At 38.5% G+C, this 6,096-nt stretch overlaps 1 pseudogene; it reads left to right on the top strand.

Annotated features, from left to right (window-relative positions):
• The first annotated feature begins 922 nt into the window (after positions 1-922).
• LOC107584916 (ATP-binding cassette sub-family D member 1-like) overlaps positions 923-6,096 on the top strand; it is a 21,403-nt pseudogene continuing 16,229 nt past the window's right edge.

Below are 6,096 nucleotides of genomic sequence, written 5' to 3' on the forward strand. Positions count from 1 at the left end.
TTTATTCAGTTCATGAAATAAATGATTTAATAAACTGAAAAAAAGAAGCAAAAACCAGCCTAAGCTGGTCTTAGCTGGTTTAAGCTGGAAGTAGCTGGTTTTAGCTGGTCTCCCAATCTGACTAAGCTGGTTTTAGCTGGTTTAAGCTGGAAGTAGCTGGTCTCCCAACCTGACTAAGCTGGTTTTAGCTGGTTTAAGCTGGAAGTAGCTGGCTTTAGCTGGTCTCCCAATCTGACTAAGCTGGTTTTAGCTGGTTTAAGTTGGAAGTAGCTGGTTTTAGCTGGTCTCCCAGCCTGACTAAGCTGGTTTTAGCTGGTTGGCCAGCTGGTCTCCAAGCCTGACCAGCTAAAGAAGTGGCTAAAACCAGCCTGCTGACCAGCTAAGACGAGGCTGAACAACCAGCTAAAACCAGCCAACCAAGTTTAGGCTGGTTTTATTCTCAGCAGGGTTACGTTTCAATGCTTCTTGATAACTTAAACTTACCAGTTGAGTAAGTATTACCATAATTTACTGATATTGTATTACAAAGGCGTATTTTGACATGGAGTTTGGTTTTGGCATCATGGGGACATAATTTAATTGTTTGATCAAAATTATTGCTTGGTACAATTTAGTGGCTGGACATTGGTAGGGACATTAGCGTCCCTACTAATTCTGATGTATTATGTAATATCACATTAATAGATGTTTTTTTTCTGCATAATTACCAGCTTTGGTGATGTATCATCTGCCCTGCAGTCATGCCAAAGCTATTGGAACTGAATTATAGACCGATATCATACAACATATCTTGCCACAGTAAAACTAAAAGCGCCAATAATAGTGAAAAACGCCAGTGATGATAACAACAGCAGTCGTGTGTGACTTGTAATATGTGGCGTGACTGAGTAATGTCCATGTTTACTCCACCTGTCTACCGCCGGAGCTCCGGTGAGGCTGATGGATTTACCCCCGGACTCAAACACACACCGGCGGCTTTAATGCTGCACTCGGACCGTTTAATGAGCTAAATGACAGAGACTGCATGTGCTCGTCATGATGAGGGTCTGTCATATTTCCTATCTGCTGTGAAAATGACCTTTACGTCGATCAAAACAGATGGAAAGTTGGACGGAGGAAGTTGAAGTAAAGCGAATAACGTTATATTACCCAGCGGCGCTAGCACCGTGTCTCAAACGACACTTATTTGATATTTACATGCTGTCTGATTCAATATAGTGGAGATGTAAACGTGTAAATAGTGTTTTATATAGTTTTTGTGTCACCCCGCTGTTTGTTTTTAGTACGTTACTCTTGAGTTTATTAGCTTGCTAGCTGTCATTTGAACTAACGTTACCTCTGAAGCCAGGACATGTTGTTTGCCAGTTTATTTACACTTAAAGTATATTTTATGTTAGTTTACTTGCAACATATTAACATTTAACTTATCGTATAAACAAACAACATTTCCCACAGCAGTCGTTCAGAGGAGATCTGTCATAACTTAAGTGTCAACTGTCTCTGATGCTTCTTAAACTCCTCAGCAGAAACTAATATAGACACAGATGAGACTGTTGACATGCAGTCAACGCTAGAGTTTAAAGGCCTTCATGTGTATGGCTGGGATTGCTTGTTAGAATGAGAAATATTGGAGTTGGTTTCTCTTCTGAAATTTTGGAGGAGAGACTTGTGAGATTGCAGTGTCAGATTAAATTTTTCTCCATTTAATCTCATTGCTGTCTCTGAAACCTTTGAGGTTTCCAATAGAACGTGCTGTCAGTTTGCTGAAATCGCATTTCTATTAGTTTACATGAATAGACGTCCGTATAGCCGTGTACTTTAGCAACCTGCTTTTCAATAACCTTCATTTTGAATGATCTCAGTATCGATAAGCTACAAAGAAAAATGTCTGTGTACTCAAAACTGCCCTTTGAGCTGAAGAAACCCCTTGTGAGAAACACCATTCTCCTTCTAGTTGCGCTATATGGTGCGAAGAAATTTTGCCCTTGTGTATATGGCAAGCTCAAAGGAAGGACTAGTACACAGGTTAAGGCCACAGACCCAGTTACCTCTAATGGAGAACCTCAAGAAGTGGAAGCCGCAAAGAAAAAGAAGAGCTCCCCGGCTGTGAACCGGGAATTCTTCGAGAGGTTGATTCATCTCTTGAAAATCCTCTTTCCTCAGCTTTTCTGCAAAGAACGCGGCCTGCTCGGTTTCCACTCTCTAGCCCTCATTTCACGCACCTTTCTCTCCATCTATGTAGCCAATTTGGATGGGCAAATAGTGAAAACCATTGTGAAGAAAGACCCCAGGGCGTTTGTGGTTGAGTTAACCAAATGGCTGCTCATTGCCAAATGGCTGCACATTTGTGAACAGTGCCATCCGTTACCTGGAGGGTCAGCTGACCCTCGCCTTTTGCACCCGGTTGGTCACCCACGCCTACATGATGTATTTCAGCGATCAGACGTATTACCGTGTCAGCAACATGGACGGCCGGCTGGCGAACCCCGATCAGTCCTTGACCGAAGATGTGGTGATGTTCGCTGCCTCTGTGGCTCATCTGTACTCGAACCTGACCAAGCCTATCCTAGATGTAGTGGTGACCTGTTACACTCTCATTAAAACCGCCGAGTCGAAAGGTGCCAACACCACATGGCCCTCCATCATAGCTGGCATTGTGGTGGCACTTACTGCCAAGATTCTGAGAGCGTTCTCGCCCCGCTTTGGTAAACTGGTGGCCGAGGAAGCCAGGAGGAAAGACGACCTGAGATACATGCATTCACGCATAATCGCCAATTCAGAGGAGATCGCCTTCTATGGAGGACATAAGGTAAGAGAATAGCCTCTTGGGTTAGTTTTCTGTCACCATTTAGGCTACTCACCCTCATGTCTTTCCAAATGTATATGACTTTGGAACACAAAAGGAGATGTTTAGCAGCATGTTCACCTTGCTCTTTTTCATACCATGAAAACAGTGTCCAGCAGCGATCAAAAAGTGAAGTTGCTCAGTGAATACATTTCAATCTGCTTCTCACGCAATGCTATTTTATAGCTTAACAAGATTTGAAATATAGAACAAAATTTTGTGGTGCTTTCTTGATTTTCAAACTGGGGGCCTAAATAAAAAATAAAGTTCCAAATATTTTATTATTATTTATTATTATTATTATTATTATTATTTGTATTTAATAATAAAATATGATTTAATTTATTATTATTTAATGTGTTATTTTATTTATATATTTATATTTATTTTATGTTAATATAAAATATTATTAAATGTTAATGCAATCAATTTATTTTTAACAAATTTAAGTAATGTAATATTGTCTTATACAACATATGTAATTATATTATATATTATATTGTTATTTTAATATAATTGGCTTGCTTGCTGGGGTTTTGTAGAGCACTTTTTGTTATATAGAATAATTGTAGAAATTGTTAAACAAACACAAGATGCATTTCCAGTTTTAATCACTTTTTTTTACCTTATTTCGCTGACAATATAAAAACTAATTATTTAATTTAGTAAATTATATACACTAGCGTTCAAAAGTTTGGGGTCAGTAAGATTTAATTTTTGAAAGTAATTAAGATTTTATTTAGCAAGGATGCATTAAATTGATCAAGTGACAGTTAAGACAGTTATAAAGTTACAGAAGATTTCTATTTCAAACAAATGCTTTTCTTTTGAACTTTCAATTTATTTTTAATAGATTATTTATTAGATTTCACAAAAATATTAAACGGCATGACCGTTTTTAAAAAAATGAAAATTCAGCATTGCATCACAGGAATAAATTGCATTTTGAAATATATTCAAACAGAAATCTGTTATTTTAAATTGTAATAATATTTCACAATATTACACTTTTTTATTGTATGTTTAATCAAATAAACGCAGCCTTGGTGAGCTGAAGAGAATATATGTTTTAAAAAAGAGATCGCTTGCAAGAAGATATTTAGATCATGTAGCGATCATCATTAGTTTAAAAACCCTTGCTTTATCCTTTTTTGGGTTCTATGGATACTGTAGCTTTGGGGGTGGGGGTGAGGGTGAGTAAATGATGATAGAAATTTTATTTATGGGTGAATTGTCCCTTTAAAACAGGTGTTTGAGGTCATTTTGTTCATGTGTCCCAATGACAAATCAAATGTCCCTGCTGAACAAACAGTGCCCCATGCCTGCAATGGGAAATGTTCCCGAACTTCACAGTCATATGGCCAGGGAAAGTGTTCATAGAGAGAGGTCATGTGACATGTCTGAATACAAAGAAGGCCCTGGAATTGGGGCAAAAGTCTGCATTCGCCTCTCTGACCCGAAGCTCACACTCACACACATTGCACTTAACTCATTTAACTTCTTAACCTTCATGATTATTTTAATATGCTCTGATTTGGTGCTTAAAAATGTATATTTCCTATTAGTACAAAAAAGATGATTTGACACTTTATTATTGGAAACTAATCTGCGTGTGAGCTTGCGTGTTCCTCAGTTTGATGTTATCTTGCTGCCTTTGTATCTGTGTGTATGGGTGTCTGCGTGCGTGTTTGCGTGCCTGCGTCTGTGCCCTGCGCAGATCGAGATGTTGCAGCTGCAGCAGAGCTACACCTCGCTGTCCAAGCAGATTAACCTGATCCTGTTCAAGAGGCTTTGGTATGTCATGCTGGAACAGTTCCTATAATATCTCGGGAGCGCATCGAGCCTGGTCATGGTCGCCATGCCCATCATCACTGCCACTGGATAAGTCGTTCAACCCCTAGTGCATACTCTTCGGAATTCTGTATCCCACAATGCAATGTGCTCAACTTTATCTTCCATTTCCAGTGTGGCAAATAAACTAGAAGCAATTTAAACTGTGAATTTCGATTTGTTTTCTCTCTCATTATTTGATTGGTATTCCAAAAGTGCACACAAAATTGGTTTACAATTTTCAAGGCAATAACTGGACGCCATTTGCTGAATTAAATGAGGTCATGTTACAACATTATAGCATATTACAGTTTAAACAGTTACAGGTGCATCCTTTATTAAAGTACACAACCGTTCAAAAGTTTGGGGTCAGTAAGATTTGTTTTTTTTAAAGACACAATAAATTGATCAAAAGTGAGAGTAAATAAATGTTACAGTTTTTACTGTAAAATAAATGCAGCCTTGGTGAGCATAAAAAACTTTTGAACAGTAGGGAATTTTAAGTACATCCTGAACAGTACATAGTAATCAGTACTTTTATATTCTACAGTATACTGTACATTTACATTAAGTAATTGTCTTGTCATGTTTGTGTGTGTCTGCTCAGGTAACGTGATTGATGTGGAACAGGGCATCAAATGTGAAAACCTGCCCATAATAACTCCTACAGGGGATGTGGTGGTTTCCAGCCTGAATATACAGGTAAATTCCCATCTTAAACCCTTCTTGAGTCATTTTAATTCATAATCTATTTTTGCCAGTGCAAAATTGGTATTGCGGGTGTTACATCCAACTAGGGCTGTGCTAAAAATCGAATGCGATTTTCATGCGCATCTCGTCAGTAAAGCCGCTCCTGTGATTAGTAGTAAATCTCCAGCACGTGCTTTCAGATGGAGCGGCATTTACTACACAGAGCCGTAGTTCACTGACAGGCTACACAAAATCGCGTTCAAAATCGGCAATGAATCGCCTGCAATTTTGAACGCGATTTTGTGTAGCTTGTCAGTGAACTATGACGAGATGCGCATGAAAATCGCATTCGATTTTTTTGCCCAGCCCTGCATCCAACTAGAACTGCTCTCCATTTTCCAGCTAAGGAGACTGTATATTAAATTATTTCTATATCTATGCTGCAATATCTTGTGCTCATGCAGAATAAATGAGTCAGTGGTCTGATGCAACATGCTGTTCCCTGTATGATTTATGTGCATGTGAAGTGTGAATATGTCAATGTGGTCGTTATCTGTTTCTCTAGCCTAGTTCTGTGAGTACTTCTATGATAATCCAGCATAGCTAATCAGTGCCTGATCTTTGACAGTTTAAAGTGGGTTTAGGTGAAGATATATTATGAGATCCCCGTAGAGAATTTGTATTTTTGTATTTTGCTCATTCACTCTTACTGTGTCAATTTATGCTTGCAT

Source organism: Sinocyclocheilus grahami, unplaced genomic scaffold, assembly GCF_001515645.1.
Source record: "Sinocyclocheilus grahami isolate Dianchi unplaced genomic scaffold, SAMN03320097.WGS_v1.1 scaffold64.1, whole genome shotgun sequence".
NCBI classification, from domain to species: Eukaryota; Metazoa; Chordata; class Actinopteri; order Cypriniformes; family Cyprinidae; genus Sinocyclocheilus; species Sinocyclocheilus grahami.